At 46.1% G+C, this 17,301-nt stretch overlaps 1 protein-coding gene and 1 long non-coding RNA gene across 5 annotated transcripts in view; one reads left to right on the plus strand and one right to left on the minus strand.

The window, feature by feature from the left end:
- The window catches only part of ehbp1 (EH domain binding protein 1), a 351,647-nt gene that overhangs the window by 5,297 nt on the left and 329,049 nt on the right, over positions 1-17,301 (plus strand). The window lies entirely within an intron of this gene.
- LOC116976426 lies at positions 1,508-12,541 on the minus strand. The gene is made up of 3 exons (XR_004412952.1): positions 12,531-12,541; positions 8,536-8,539; positions 1,508-1,633 (listed from the first exon to the last, which is right to left on the minus strand). It is a non-coding gene; the product is annotated as an uncharacterized LOC116976426 (long non-coding RNA).

Consider the following 17,301-nt stretch of genomic DNA (forward strand, 5'->3'; position numbering starts at 1 on the left):
TGCGTTTCTGCAGTCATCATCAAACAAAAAAAACCAAAACACACAATTAACACAATTCCACACAAAACATCCATCACAGTGAATCCCCAAACACCTCCTCACTGTGATGGAAGGCAAAGTCTTATCTCTTCCCTGTTCTCTGTGCCCATTCCTCTCCTGCAGACAAGCAGCCAAACTGCTGCATCGAGCTGATTGAGGCCCCTGACGTTAGATGTTAGAGTCCCCCTGGCGGGCGATGGTATCACCAGCGAGCATCAAATCATCCCTACTCTTCACTCCCTAAAACAAAGGCTCACACTTTATTAACTTTGTTATTTAATTGTGTTCACACCAGCCATCTTTAGTTGTTTCAGGTACTCGGGGCCCACTGATCCATTTATATCATAACATTTTGTAGTTTAACAACATTCAAGTTATAATGTGCTATCTCATTCTTCTTTCCAAAGATACACAGTGAGGAGGTGCTTGGTGAACTCACTGTGGTGGATGTTAATTTGTGTGTATTGTATGTTTTGTTATTTATTATTATTGTGTATGACTGCAGGCAGGGAGAGGGAGATGGAGAGGGGGAGGAGAGAGGGGTGGGGTACGGGAAGAGAGAGGGTTGGGGAGAAAGGTGTGGGGGAGGGCGGAGGGAGGGGAGGAGGGAGATGGGGTAGGGGAGGGAGGGGGAGAGGGGTGGGGGGAGAGTGGGAGTGGGAGGGGGAGAGAAGTGGAAGAGTGGGTAGGGAGGGAAGGGTAGGGGGAGTGGTGGAAGAGGAACAGAGGGGTAGGGGAAGGGGTGGGGGGTGAAAGGGGAGAGGGTGGGGGAGGGAGAGGGTGGGGTAAGTGGTGGAAGAGTGGGGAGGGAGGGGTAGGGGGAGTGGTGGAAGAGGGACAGAGGGGTAGGGGGAAGGGGAGGGAGAGAGGGAAGGGGGTGGGGTAGAGAGGGAAGGGGGGTGGGGGAGAGAGGGATGGGGTGGGAGGAGGAGGGGGAGGAGAGGAGAGGGAGAGGGGTGAGGAGAGGGAGATGGAGAGGGGTAGGAGAGAAGGGTGGGGGAGGGGAGGAGAGAGGGGTGGAGGAGGGGGGGAGAGAGGTGTGGGGGAGGGGGGAGATGGGGTACCACCTCCAGTTTAAATTCCATTTGGAATATTTTAGAGGACCAAGAAACCAAGAACCAAGATACCCTCACGTGGTCCCAGATTTATACACTGTCTGCTAACCAATCTCTGTTTATCTGTATCCATTTGGTGGATCTTTGGATTCTCCCTGCAATTTGGTAATCTACCTATCTTTGTGTCATCAGCTGTGTACCATGCTGGCAGACTTGCTGAGCAGTTTTAGCAAATTTATGATTTATTTAATGTTTTATATTTCCATCGTGATGGCCAGAAATAAGAAAATTAATGGTAAATCTATTGAGGTCCTTTCAAAGATTTGAAATTTGTTTACAACATTTGGCAATGAGCAGGGCTCTCACTTAACTTTTTTTCTCTGTTGTCAGCCAGGCAACCTAGGCAGCTTTTTAGGTTGCCAAATGACAGTTTAGGTGGTAATTTAAGATGGCTTGCATGACGTGTGCGATAATGTGCTCGGCCGAAGTGCGTAGTAACCAGTCAGAATTATTCTCAATGAAGCATTCACATGTTATTTCTGCTTCAAATAGTCACAAACTAAACATATTCATCAATCAAGACATAATATATAGCACAATGACATGCAGCAAAATTATAATACAGTATCTCAACTCTTTTTACACGTTGCAATGAATGCAATTTCTATTCCGCTTTCAAACAAAAATGTGGTTGGATTATTCAGCCTGTGTCAATAAATCCAAGAACCATGGTAACATATATGCTTAACCATGTACACTACAGATTGATGCAAGCATGTTTTCTGTGAAGGACCGAAAATTACCATGACATGGCCATAGCATGGGTTGTTATTGCTATTGGTACATAAACACACTCGCTTCCCACATAATTTATCCACAACAAAATATACAGGTTGCAAGGAAATTTCTAAAGGCATTTTATGATATAGCTGTTAAAACCGACTATACCCATCTGACAGGTTAAACATTACACTAACTGAGATATTGTTCTTTTGGCATTATGTTTAAAGGTGTCAAAACGCCACATTACCGGACAATCAGATTAGATGTATGTGTTGTGAACAGTAATGAAGATACCCAGTTTGTACACATCAGGTTTTTAAAAAACTATTGATAAACGCTGTTTCCACCATTCCCACTTCAGAATGAACTTTAAAATTTCAACTGAAATATCTCCTGACCAAATCTGTGATGTATATGACCGACTGTAGAAGTAAAACCTGGATAAATCCAACGAATAGTTGTGAATGTTGCTCATTAAATAACTACAGTACTGATACTCCATATTAAGATCATTGATTTGCCATTAAAATGAATTCTACAATAACGTGTCAACAGCAGCAGTGACAATCGAACACTGCGGTTTTAATGTTTCACGTGTTCACAATTTTATTAATCCATCTTTATGGACTAAAACAAATAACATTGGGAATTAAAACACATCTGATTGCATTCCGTTATCAAACATAGTCAATGTTCGCTCTGAAGACATTTCCAGCGCAGTAGGGTCGGGTGGGGGGGGGTGAATCAGTGCGGGATGGATAGATGTGGGGGGGGGGGGGTTTGAGAAGGCAATCGGTGCGGGATGGATGGATTGATTGAGGCAGGAGAATTAGTGCGTTTCGGTTGGAGTAGGTAAAATTGTGAGGGGAGAGCGCGGGGGATGTCAGTGGAATTTGAATGGGGGGATCAGTACGGGATGGATGGGGGATCAGTACAGGATGAATGAGGGGATCAGTGCAGGATGAATGAAGGGGGGGATCAGTACAGGATAGATGGGGGAATCACTACAGGATGGATGGGGGGATCACTACTGGATGGATGGGGGGATCAGTGCAGGATGAATGGGGGGTTCACTACAGGATGAATGGGTGGATCACTACAGCATGAATGGGGGGATCACTACAGGATGGATGGGGGGATCAGTGCAGGATGGATGGGGGGGTTCAGTGCAGGATGAATGGGTGAGCAGCACAGGATGAATGGAGGATCAGTACAGGATGAATGTGGGGGATGGAGAGGAGGGTTCCCAGGATAAGGGGGATGGAGGGGGACGTACAAGAGAGAGAGAGAGAGGAAGGGGCAGAGGAGGTGGGGAGGAAGGAAGGTCAGCGCTCCTCGGACAACACCGGTATCATCGCCCCGCTGCCTTGGCCGTCCCTGTCTGGCAAAGGGGGAGGCAGTTGGGATCTCCTCGCCACCGCCTCCCCTCCTCCGCCAGCCAACAGGAAGGTGCAGATGGTGGAAGGGGGCCTCCCCCTTCCTCCCAGCCTCGGCGTGCGGGAGGGTTTGATTTGAAAGCGGTTATCGCCGTTGGCGGAGTAGCATGCAGCGGCCGCAATTAGGGCGTGCGGGGTGCAGAAGAAGGTGGAGCCGCCGCTGCTGCTGTAATGGGGCCCGTCATTCGCTCTGGCCCTCCATCACCCATGGACTGATGTGACTGAAGGCTGATAAATCCCCAGGGCCTGATGGTCTGCATCCCAGCGTACTCAAGGAGGTGTCTCTAGAAATCGTGGACGCAATAGTGATAATTTTCCAATGTTCGATAGATTCTGGATCATTTCCTGTGGATTGGAGGGTAGCTAATGTTATTGCACGTTTTAAGAAAGGAGGGAGAGAGAAAACAGGGAATTATAGACCAGTTAGCCTGGCATCCGTGATGGGGGAAGATGCTGGAGTTGATTATTAAATATGTAATAGTGGCGCATTTGGATAGGAGTAACGTGATTGATCCAAGTCAGCATGGATTTACGAAGGGGAAATCATGCTTGACAAATCTTCTGGAATTTTTTGAGGATGTAACAAGTAAAAGGGACAAGGGAGAGCCAGTGGATGTAGTGTACCTGGACTTTCAGAAAGCCTTTGAAAAGGTCCCACACAGGGGATTAGTGGGCAAAATTAGAGCACATGGTATTGGGGCTGTGGTATTGACATGGATAGAAAATTGGTTAGCAGACAGGAAAGAAAGAGTAGGGATTAACGGGTCCCTTTCAGAATGGCAGGCAGTGACCAGTGGGGTGCCGCAAGACTCGGTGCTGGGACCGCAGCTATTTACAATATACATTCATGATTTAGATGAAGGAATTAAAAGTAATATTAGCAAATTTGCAAATGACACAAAGCTGGGTGGCAGTGTGAACTGTGAAGAGTATGCTATGAGGATCCAGGGTGACTTGAGCAGGTTGGGTGAGTGGGTGGATGCATGGCAGATGCAGTTTAATTTGGATAAATGTAAGGTTATCCACTTTGGTGGCAAGAACATGAAGGCAGATTATTATGTGAATGGTGTCCGATAAGGAAAAGGGGAAATACAATGCGACCTGGGTACCCTTGTACATCAGTCACTGAAAGTAAGCATGCAGATACAGCAGGCAGTGAAGAAAGCGAATGGCATGTTGGCCTTCATGATGATAGGTGTTGAGTATAGGAGCAAAGAGGTCCTTTTGTACAGGGCAGTTGTACAGGGCGGGGTGAGACCACACCTGGAGTATTGTGTGCAGTTCTGGTCTCATATTTTGAGGAAGGATATTCTTGTTATTGAGGGAGTGCAGCGTAGGTTCACAAGGTTAATTCCCGGGATGGTGGGGCTGTCATATGATGAAATAATGGAGAGACAGGAATTTAGAAGGATGAGAGGTGATCTTATAGAAAGATATAAAATTATTAAGGGATTGCACGCGCTAGATGCAGGGGAGTCATGCAATGTTCCCGATGTTGGGGGAGTCCAGAGCCAGGGGCCACAGTTTAAGAATACGGGGTAGGCCATTTAGAACTGAGATGAGGGAAAAACGTTTTCACCCAGAGAGTTGTGAGTTTGTGGAATTCTCTGCCTCAGAAGGCAGTGGAGGCCGATTCACTGGATGCATTCAAAGGAGAGATGGATAGAGTTCTTAGGGCTAGCGGAATCAAGGCATATGGGGAGAAGACAGGAACGGGGTACTGATTGTGGATGATTAGCCATAATCACATTGAATGGCGGTGCTGGTTCAAAGGACCGAATGATCTACACCTGCACCTATTGTGTATGTATCTATGATGTTGTTGAGGCCGCATTTTGAAGTATTTTGTTCAGTTTTGCTCACACTGCTGTAGGAAATATGTCGTTAAACTGGAAAGAGTGCAGAGAAGATTTACAAGGATATTGCCAGGTTTTGAGGGTCTGAGCAAAAGAGAGAGGTTGGGCAGGTTAGGACTTTACTCCTTGGACTGCAGGAGCCTGAAGTGTGAGCTTATAAAATTATGAGGGTAATAGATAGGGTAAATGCAGAGTCTTTTCCCCAGAGTTGGGCAATCAGGAAACAGAGGATACAAGTTTAAGGTGAGAGAGGAAAGATTTAACAGGAACTTGACGGGCAACCTTTTCACTCGGAGGGTGGTGTGCATTTAGAATGAGCTCCCTAGGAGAGAGTTGAAGCAGGTACTATATCAGCATTTAAAAAACACTTGTACAGGTACATGGATAGGAAAGGTAGAAGGAAATGGGCCAAGTGTGGACCAACGTAGAAGGGGAATTCTGGTCAGCTTGGGAAAGTTGAGCAGAATGGCCTGTTTCCGTGCTGTTTGACTGTCATTTAATTTTTCGGGATATTTACACGTATCTATTGTTCTAAAGAGTTCGTGGAAAAATTAGATTATTTGATTGTATGAATGTGTATATTCTGAAACTAGGTTCTGTAGTTTGAATAGGTTTGCAACTATTACATTTTCATTGAAGGAGTTATTAGTCTTTTGAAAACCAAGAGTTTTTTTGGATGTTATGCAGATCTTAGACATTTATGAGATTTATTTTTTAAAAGCCCCTTCGAAATTATAATTTGTTGGGCTACATTTAGAAAATTGTGCCTTCTCGATCTGTGTTGTGTCACAGGAAATATTTGGGCACGTGATGCCAAATGAGAACTAAAATTAAGTATGAACACAGGAAAAGGTAGGTTGATTGATAAATTACATCCAATCCTCAATCATTGAAAGATATTTTATGATTAAAAGTTAAATTAATTTATAATGGAACAAATTGCAATTATGAAATTACTTAACCATATGAAGGCATATTATTATAAAATTTAGTTTGATTGAAACTGCTGACTGATAACTTGCAATACAAATTTGAACTTGTATCTGTTACAAAAACCAAAGTGCTGGCGGAACTCAGCGGGTTAGGCAATATCTGTGGAGGGAATGGACAGATGATGTTTTGGGTCGGCACCCTTCAGTCTGAAGATTCTTTACCCTTCTTTGTCTGAAGAGGTGTCCCGACCCGAAACGTCGCCTGTCCATTCCCTCCACAGATGCTGTCTAATTTGGGGATTACCTCCAGCATTGTGTGTTTTGCTAGTGATTCCAGAATCTGCAGTTTCTTGTGTCTCCACTATCTGTTACGTTAATTGTCGTGCTTTTGTGATCGTTACCTGGAAGTAGTCTTGCTGTGAATATAAGAGTAGTTTTTCTGAAGCAGTTTGCACAACAATGATCACTCTAGGTATATTATTTAATGGGTGACCATCTTGGTCTGGTATTTTGAAATAAGAATTGTGGTGTGTGCAAACACTCAGTGAAATGGAAGTTGTATGTAAAGTGAAAATCCAAATTGAAATGTTGTGATAATGTGATTATAACATTAACGAGTAATAGTTTTACAAATATTTAAATTAGAAATACATAGAATCATAGAGTGATACAGTGTGGAAACAGGCCCATCGGCCCAACTTGCCCACACCGGCCAACATGTCCCAGCTACACTAGTCCCATCTATCCTCGTTTGGTCCATATCTCCCCAAATCTGTGCTATCCATGTACCTGTCTAGCTGTTTCTTAAATGTTGGGATAGTCCCTGCCTCCTGTGGAGCTTGTTCCATACACCCACCACCCTTTGTGTGGAAAAGTTATCCCTCAGATTCCTATTAAATCTTTTCCCCTTCACCTTAAACCTATGTCCTCTGGTCCTCGATTCACCTACTCTGGTCAAGAGACCCTGTACATCTACCCGATCTACTTCTGTCATGATTTTATACACCTCTTATAAGATCACCCCTCATCCTCCTGTGCTCCCAGGGAATAGAGTCCCAGCCTACTCAACCTCTCCCAATAGCTCAGACTCTCTAGTCCTGGCAACATCCTTGTAAATCTTCTGTACTCTTTCCAGCTTGACAACATCTTTTCTATAACATGGTGCCAGAACTGAACACAATGCTCTAAATGTTGCCTCACCAATGTCTTATACAACTGCAATATGAACTCCCAACTTCTATACTCTATACTCTGACTGATGAAGGCCAATGTGCCAAATGCCTTATTGACCACCCTATCTACCTGCGACTCCACCTTCAAGGAACCTTGAATGCACCTGCATTCCTAGATTCCTCTGTCCTACCATTCACTGTGTAGGTCCTGCCCATGTTAGACTTCCCGAAATGCAACACCTCATATTTCTCTGTATTGAATTGAGATTGGCATGTGAGAATTTAGGCTCATAAGTAACCATACTTTAAGATATTTGTGTAATATAAATGACATAGGGAATCCTAATATAGAGTTTTATGCTGTGTGAATAGTGTATGTTTTGTATTATGGTTTATATTGTATTTAAGGTTTTGGTTCTCATCTGCTCCTCAGTTTTGTACGTTTCATAGGATTAATGGATTTGATGAACCAACTGTTGGATGTATAGATTGTACTGGAAAATCACTGTGATGTATCATGTGTACATTTGAATCTTAATACTATTATTTGGTGCAATTTTCAACTTAATTACTTAATTCTGTTGCAGATAATAGGTCTGGATGGTTTTCCACATTGGAAAAAAAAACATCCTCAGAAAAGTATTTAAAAAATACTTATCAGGGAAAATTAAAGAATTATCTCAAAGGTTATCAAAGGTTATTTTTATTGGTCACATACACCTAGGTGTAGTGAAATGCTTCTTGCCATGCAGCACATAAAAAAAGAATACAGACATGTTCCAATGTTCCAGGCCGTTCTCGCCGGGTGATTGTGCTCCGGCGTCGGGAGAATCCTCACAGCGGCTTGGGACACCTGGAACGGCCGCTTCCGTACTGGAGGCCGCGGCTTCCGAAGTCAACAAGGCCGTGCTGGATGGAGCTCCACAACTGGTGATCTCGCTGAGAGATCCCAGGCTCCCGATGAAAAGTCAGCGCCGCCACCCGTAGCTGGCCGCTCCTCAGACCCGCAGCTCCGCGATGTTTTTATCGGCGGTCTCAGCTCACTGGAGTTCCAGCGCGGCGACCCGGGTAGGGCATCGCCCGCTCCGCGATAGCGCTCCAGCGCTGTGCCGCTGTCGAAGCCGAGGACGGGTCGACGGGTCGACGGTGCAGCCCGGAGAAAAGCTGCCTCTCCGACCAGGTAGGGACCCTAGAAAAGCAGTTTCCCCCTTCCCCCCCCCCTCCCCCCACATAAAAAGGGCTAGAACTCCAGAACAAAAAACTCAACTAACTAAAAATAAAAAAAATAGAGAAAAAACGGACAGCTGCAGGCTGGGCAGCCATACCATACAGGACGGCGCCCCCTGAATCTTTGAATCATATTTGCTATACATCCCTAGTGCTTGCACTACAAATGTAATCATATCTTTTGTTGGGTTACAAAGAAATATGGTTCCGGAAGTGGCGGCGCTGTTGAACGGCTGCGGCTCGCCTGCAGTCCGTCTGTTTTTACTTTTTTGTGTTGTTTTTTTTGCCTTGTTTAGTTAAATTTTTGGTTATTAGGTTGTGTTATGTGTGGGGGGGGGGGGGCTGAAACAGGGCTTTCTGTCTCTCCCTTCGGGGGAATGCGACTTTTTCTTGTCGTATCCCCCTTCTCTGCCTCCGTCTAATGGCGGAGCTGGCGGCCTCCAACCTGCGACCGACCTCGAGGCTCCGGAGGTAGAGCCAGCCAGGACTCACCAACGCGAGGCTGGCCGTCTTCGAGCTGTGGCGGCATTCGGGCAGCGGCACGACTCGGCGCTCCGGTGAGGGCGGCCCGGTGCGGGGCTGAGACGCTCCGGTGGCAGCGGCACGACTCGGCACTCCGGTGAGGGCGGCGCACGACGCGACGCTGGAACGGCGCTCCTGTGAGGGCGGCCCGGCTCGGGGCTGGAACGGCGCTCCCGTGAGGGCGGCCCGACTCGGGGCTGGGACGGTGCTCCGGTGGCTGTGGCGGCCCGAAGCGGGGCTGAGACGGCGCTCCCGTGAGGGCGGCCTGGCGCGGGGCTGAGACGGTGCTCTGGTGGCTGAGGCGACGTTCTAGCGGCGGCAACCTGAATCCGGGGCTCGGCCGCGGGCCAGTAGGCGACATCGTTGGGAGCTTGCAGGTCACAGGCTGGTGCCTGTTTTCCGGAGCTCCCGCGGCAACAGCTGCGTTCGCTGGACTGGAAGGCGGCAGCTTCGACCACCCCGGGCCGCGTAGCTTGAACCGGCCCGTTCACGGAGCTCGGTGAGCCGCGGGACTGACTTACCATCGCCCGGTGGGGTATCGCCTCAGCGCAGAGGGAGAAGAGGAGGGAAGAGACAGTAACCCTAAGATCTTTGCCTCCATCACAGTGAGGAGGTGCCTGGTGAACTCACTGTGGTGGATGTTAATTTGTGTTTATTGTGTGTTTTGTTGTTTATTATTACATGTATGGCTGCAGGCAACGACATTTCGTTCAGACCGAAAGGTCTGAATGACAAATAAAGGATTTAAGTCTAAGTCTAATGCCGTTTAAAGGAAAATTAAAAATTTACACAACAAAATAATCTCATTTTATATCAGCTTGTTTAACTGCGGCTGATGTACAAAACAAAATCACAATAGTGTACATTAGTCAACTCTGTCAACTTTTTCTTAGAATGATGTTGGTTGCAATAAATAAAAGCATTAACTTAATAATTTAGGATGCATAGTGGCACAGCTGGTGCAGCTGCTGCCTCACAGTGCCAAAGACCCGGGTTTAATCCTGACCTTGGGTTCTGTCCGTGTTGAGTTTGCAAATTCTCCGTGACCATTTAACTTTCCTCTGGGGCGCTCTGCTTTCCTCCCATATCCAAAAACATGCAGGTTTTTAGATTAATTGGCCCTCGGTAAAATTGCCCCTAATGTGTAAGGAGTGGATGCGAAAATGGGATGACATAGAACTTGCGTGAAAGGGTGGTTGAGGGTCAACGTGGGCTGAAGGGCCTGTTTCCATGCTGTATCTTTAAAAAAAAAAAATTTCTTATCAACCTCATTCAGAGAATTATAAATCTAATACAAAGTGTAACAAATATGGAACATCTAAATAATGCAGTTTGTTGCTGTGCCTTCATCAGCATTAGGATTATATCAATATAATAACCACCATATATGCTACTACCTTGGCACTGATGAAAGCCCAACACCAAACTGCCTTATGTACTATTTGTGCAATACGTAACAGATGCCTGTTCACAGCAAACAATTTGGTTTAGACAGCCCAAGATATTTTTTGAATCCAGTGGCCTAAATGTTTTTATAACAGCAGACCATCTGAGTGGCAATCACAATGATTTTAATTTCAAATTAAAGGGAGGAGTAATCCTTGCACCAATGATTCCAGGAATGAGTAGGTTAACATATGATGAGCGTTTGACACGTCTGAGGCTGTACTTGCTGGAGTTTTGTCAGGCAGATTTGTCAGGCAATATCTTCCCTTCACAAAACCATTGCTGACTTTGGCCTATTTTATCGTGGACTTCAAAGTACTGCGTGACCTCATCCTTTCTAATTGACTCTAAAATCTTACCAACCACCAAAGTTTCTGCTTCGTTAATGAACGTTCATCAAAACTTTTCAGAGCTACTTGATGATTTACAGAGTAACCATTAAATGCTTGAGATTGGAATCCTGTCTGAAGATTAGAAAGGATCATAAAATCATGTGGAGCAGAACTAGGCCATTCGGCCCATCTAGTTTACCCCACCATTCAATAATGGCTGATCTATCTTTCCCTCCTAACCCCATTCTCCTGCCTTCTCCCCATATTAATCAAAAATCTATCTATCTATCTCTCTCTGCCTTAAATATATCCACTGACTTGGCCTCCACAGCCTTCTATGGCAAATAATCCCACAGATTCACCACCCTCTGACTAAATAAATTTCTCCACATCCAGTATTCTCTTGGGAAAGACTGTGGATACTAGAATCTGGAGCAGAAAAATGAGCTGCTGGAGGAACTCGGGCATCATCTGTAGAGTGAAATGGACAGTTCATGTTGGTGTCGAGACTCTTCATCTTATTCTGGTTTTAATTTGTACATGAATATTAATAACATTCGATTGTTAAATTTTTAAACTCTGTCATTCTATATACAACTGGCTTAATGGGAATGAATAGTTAATTGGATTTGGCAGTGGCCTGTGGCTTGAAGATAGTGTGAGAATGTTTTCACCATATTAAGGAAATGAGGCAGCTATTGCAGGCACAGCTGATTTCTTCAAGGCACTGCAGCAATTTGGCAGGGTGTGCTGTGAACCATCACTCTGGCAAACATAATGCTCCTGGCATCAGTCATCAGTCCTGCGAGTTTGGATTCATTTGGTCCATCTCTGGAGGCATGTAGAATGCTTTGGCATCAGAGCTTGTTGGAGATGTTTAGTTTATTGTCATGTGGAACGAGGTACAGTGAAAAGGAAGGAGCAAGTACTTTTCATCCTGTGTTTCCAGCAGCAGCACCTGGGAGGTTGACATTTAAGGGCATGTCTCACTTACGCGACTTTTTCGGCGACTTGCCGGCATTCGTCATAGGTCTCCAAAATTTTTGAAAATCTAGCGGCAATCAGAAAAAGGTACGACTCTTTGGGCGACTACTCTCGACAAAACAGGCGTCACATGTCGGGTGCTGGCAAGTTGTCGAAAAAAATCGCGTAAGTGGGCCAGGCCCTTAAATTTGGTGGCAGTCAGGGGAACTGGCAACCTGACTGCAATGGTTTCTATCCCAGTAACGTGACACATCTGTCTTTAGCTCCCTCTATTTCACATCTACACACTGAACATTGAGACCAATGTGCAAAAACATTGCATTCCATGCCACATGTCACTCCACTCTGCATTGCTACCAACAAACAATCTGTTGGAGGAACTCAGTGGGTCAAGCAGCATATGTGGATGGAAAGGAGTGGTCAGCAGTTTGGGTCGAAATCCTGCATCAGGATCGAGAGTAGAGAGGGAAGATGGCCAGTGTATATAAGGAGAGGGGGAGGGGTGAGACAAGTCAGAAGTGATGGGTAGACTATGGAGAGGATGATGGGCAAGAGCCAGATAGGGGAGGCAAAGGCAGGTAGTTAATGAATGGAGGCGAACAGAAGAGAAAAAAGAGAAACAGGAAAAAAGAGGAACAAGGGAAGGCATAGGGAACCAGGGGAGGGGCGGGTGAAAGTTCAGATTGCTACTGGAAGGTGATAAGCAGGAACACAAAGGCTGTCAGTGGAGGAATCTGACAAGTGACGAAGGAAATGCTACACTTGTCGCTTTACCTCCCCCCTTGACTCCATTCAAGGACCCAAGCAGTCGTTCCAGGTACGGCAGAGGTTCACCTGCACCTCCTCCAACCTCATCTATTGCATCCGCTGCTCTAGATGTCAGCTGCTCTACATCGGTGAGACCAAGCGAAGGCTTGGCGATCGCTTCGCCAAACACCTTCGCTCGGTTCGCAATAACCAACCTGATATCCCGGTGGCTCAGCACTTCAACTCCCCCTCCTATTCCGAATCCGACCTTTCTGTCCTGGGCCTCCTCCATGGCCAGAGTGAGGACCACTGTAAATTGGAGGAGCAGCACCTCATATTTCGCAGTTGGGCAGTTTACACCCCAGCGGTATGTCTGAAGAAGGGTTTCAGCCCGAAACGTTGCCTATCTCCTTCGCTCCATAGATGCTGCTGCACCCGCTGAGTTTCTCCAGCATTTTTGTGTACCAGCGGTATGAACATTGAGTTCTCTAATTTCAGGTAGTCCCTACTTTCTCCTCCCCTTTTCAGGTCTCCCTCAGCCCACCGGCTCCACCTCTTCCTTTCTTCTTTCTGCCCCCACCCTTACATCAGTCTGAAGAAGGCTTTGGACCCAAAACGTTGCCTATTTTCTTCGCTCCATAGATGCTGCCTCACCCGCTGAGTTTCTCCAGCATTTTTGTCTACCAACGAAGGTGTCAATGTGAGCCATTAGGGGAGAGGTGGGGTGACAGATGGAATCAGAGCTCCACCCCTAACTCTCTCTCCACTCTCTCTCCTCCTCCTCTCTCCCCCTTCTTATCTTATGTGGACCAAGTCCAGGACAAAGGGAGATTTGGTCACTCAACTATATCTGCCAGTGTCTAAAAAAGAGAGGAGTCAGCAGGCGTATAGCGGGCGTGGCGTGGACCCAGTGGGGGTGGCGTGGGCCTAGCGAGGGGGGGTGTAGGTGGCGTGTGCCCAGCGGGGGTGGCGGGGCCCAGCGGCGGTCAGCGGGGGTGGCGTGGGCCCAGCGGGGGTGGTGGGACACATCGGAGGGGGGTGAAGGTGGCGTGGGCCCAGCGGTGGGGGGGGGGTGAAGGTGGCGTGGGCCTAGCGGGGGGGGGTGAAGGTGGCGTGGGCCCAGCACGGGTCCAGCGGGGGTGGCGTGGGCCCAGCGGGGGGGGATGAAGGTGGAGTGGGGCCAGCGGGAGTGGCGTGGGTGGAAGATGGCTTGGGCCCTAGCGGCGGGGGGAGGCGAGGGGAGCGGGCCCCGCCGCAGTTGGGGTTACAGCCGCTGGGTTCAGATTCAGCCACTCCTGCCCGGCCACGGGGAGAATGGTGTCCTGGTCACCAGGCTGGCCGTTGGCGAGGCTCCGGCTCCGACGCCTGCAACGCAATATTCTACTTACCTGGAGTAGACTCAAGGCATCGACCTCAATGTGTGGAGTCAAATGGCAGTCTGATCCCGCCCGGGCCCACTGCGCACGTGCGGAGAGGCGGCGTCATTTTGCGTCGCCTCCCCAACTGCGCAGGCGCGGATGGTCCCATTTTTTTCTCTTCTCCCAAATCATCCAGCGGACGGAACCAGAATCTTGGGCGATCTCCGACAAAGTGGAAACGCTAATTGCGCTCAGATTAGCGTTTTTTTTTGTTTTTTTTTCCCTCGGGATTTTTTCTTACTCTGGGGAAAAAAAGGGGGGTGCGGTCGGACCCAACGCACCCCCACTTCGGACGGCCATGCCCCATAATTAGAATGCAGAAAGGTTCTGACCTGAGATAGCGTGGAATGCATGCCCTTCAGTAGCAATGTTACAAAATTTTGAGATTTTAAAAATCAAGTCTGTAATTTATCCCATCAGATAAAGCATAAAAATAAGTTTAATTTGACACCTAATTCACTTTCATATCTCAAGTATTTAAAAAGTTATGGCCATTTTCATACTGGGAAATGAGCATCTTGTTCCCTATTGATTTTCTATGGACATAACAAAAAAGCTGTGATCGTGAACAGTCAAAAGCCCATAACTTTCTTAAAAATTAAGAGAACTGAATGAAATTTTCAGTTATCATAGATTGAAGCATTCTGAAACAAATATAAAATAATCTTACTTGGATGACCTGAAAATAAAGCATATAATTAGTTAGTTACCTAATTGTAGCTAATTTCAGACTTCAATTACTAGATCTAAACATCTATCCATTTCTTAATAAATGATTAACATTTTTAAATAGCCTAAATGTCCAAATAATATTCACAAATAATTCACAATAAAACATGATTTTTAAATCTCATTTACATTAATTTATAGGCCAAATTGAAGGAATTTAGTGTTTAATTGCTGTAAATAAATGTCCATTTAAATCAGCTTTCCAGTGGGTCCCTGTGGAACGCGCTGGTTTAGAACGTTCACATTGCGGTAGATTTGTGCCCCCAAATGCCGAGAAAAATACTGCGGGATATAATGGGCCCAAAATGAGCTACTCGCAATATTAAACTTTGTATAAAGGGATCTTTAGAAGCCCTTTTTAATGTAAAAATATACAGCCTACCTTCTATGGTTTGCTTTATGGGACCTTGCGGTTGCTGGCGGTCGCGGGTTTAGAGATTGATTTTTAAACTACTATAACTATTATTCAAGGCCTTTAAACCTAATAATAGCTTTTGCGACGGGGTCTTTCAGCGATTTTTCGTTAATAATTAACTAGGCTGAACATTTTCGATTGGAACAGCTTAGAGAAAATCGCGTTTTAAACCTGCCCCCCTCTAAACGGCGCCAAAATCGCGCACACCCGCAGCGACAGATTTTCAGCGACGCTTCAGGTAGGCTTTGCAACATACCTACCTTCAGAGATGCTCTCTGATCCACTGATTTACCCCAGTATGTTGTGTGATTTTTGATTTGTAACCAGTATCTGTAATTCCTTGAATTGAATTGATTACATTTTATTAGCCAAGTAGGTATACATACAAGGAATTTGCCTTGGTACTTTGCTCGCAAGTAACAACATGATATACAGTAGACAAAAATAAAATATTATAATTTAAACATGTGAAGAATGAAATAAAATACCAGAGCAAAAGGAGGCTACAGTTCGTCAATGGGGGGAAGGTTGCAGCCAACAATCTTCTCAGCTGATCGAATGATGCACTGCAGCCTCCGGATGTCGTGCTTGGTGACTGAGCCAAACCAGACCATGATGGAGAAGGTAAGGACAGACTCTATGAAGGAAGTATAGAATTGAACCATCATTGCCTGTGGCAGATTGTGTTTTCTCAGCTGCCGCAGGAAGTACATCCTCTGTTGGGCCTTTTTGACTGTGGTCGATGGTGTCCTCCCATTTAAGGTGATGATGGTTCCAAGGATCTTAAATGACTCCACAGATGTGACTGTGGTGTTGTTGATGATGAGTGGGGTTAGGGGAGGGAGAGCTCTCCTAAAGTCTACAGTCAATTCCACTGTCTTAAAAGCATTGAGCTCCAGGTTGTCTGCAGGAAGTGGGAGTATGTTACCTCCCCTGCCTCATATGATCAATGCTGACCTGCTCTAGACCGCCTCTCCCTTTCTGTGCCAGTTCCGAATAATCTTCAATTCTGATTGCTGAAACGTTTATCTACCTCTTCTTTAATTACTTCCTGTGATTCAGCCTCCATGAAGCTCCAGAAGAGGGAATTCAGCATCCTATGCGAGGAGAAAAGCTGATGCATCTCAGCTTTAAATGATTGCCCCCTGATCTTGTCTCCTCATCTGAAACTTTAATTACTAACTGATTGATAGCTTTTGTTCGGCATGAACATTATGGGCTGAAGGGTCAGTGCTGCTACACTACTATGTTACTATAAATTAAAATAAATTCCTGTTCACCCATCACCTTGCTGAACAACATTGACTCCTGATTTAAATAGCACATCAGGTTTTAAGATCCTTATCCTTGTTTTCAAATTACATGCATCTCGTTGTCTCCAAATTTCCTCTAGCACTATGACCTTTGGAGACGTTGCACTGTAATTCTGCTGTCCTGAGCATTCCTGTTTTCCATTGGTGGTTATGATTCAAGGCCGGAAGTGCTCAGATTACAACCAAAAAGCGGCACGTCTTTGTTTTTTAAGATCCTAGTCCCAGATTGGCAGGGGTGTGGAGCTCGGAGAAGCAGAAGCAGAGAGAAGTGACTATTGGCTTGGAAGTCCGTGAGAAAGAACGTGAGTGACAGGGAAAGACAGTTTAATAAAAGCACCAAGACCTGGTCCTAGTCCCAGTCCTTCTGTGGAGCTCGGAGAAAGAGGAAGCAGAAGCAGAGAGAAGAGACTATTGGCTTGAAAGCCCGTGAGAAAGAAGGTGAGTGACAGGGAAAGACAGTTTAAAAAGAGCGTCAAGACCCAGATTCAGGTAATTTACTAATCAGCCCTCAAGTTGTTAATTAGGTAAGAGATTAAAAACAAGTGCAGCTGTAGCAGAGTGGCCTTGCTGAGATGAAGTGCCTTGGTGAGTAAGGTTTGAGTCTTTGGCTTGGTGAGTAAAGTGTGCGTCTTTGGCTCAAGAGTCTTCGGCAAGGAGGCTACACTTGATTCGAAAGCTGTGATTTTTTTTTTGGTCCGTTGAAGTAATGGCAGACAAGTTGGTGCAGTGTGTTTCCTGCAGGATGTGGGAAGTCAGGGACACTGCTGGTCCTTCTGGAAACCACACCTGTGGAAATTGTGTCAAGGTGCATCTCCTGAATGAACATGTTCGGGAACAGGAGCAGCAGTTGCATGACCTCGGGGCCATCCGGGAAAACGAGAGTTTCCTAGACAAG

The sequence above is a fragment of the Amblyraja radiata genome, chromosome 8 (genome assembly GCF_010909765.2).
Source record: "Amblyraja radiata isolate CabotCenter1 chromosome 8, sAmbRad1.1.pri, whole genome shotgun sequence".
Taxonomy (NCBI): Eukaryota; Metazoa; Chordata; class Chondrichthyes; order Rajiformes; family Rajidae; genus Amblyraja; species Amblyraja radiata.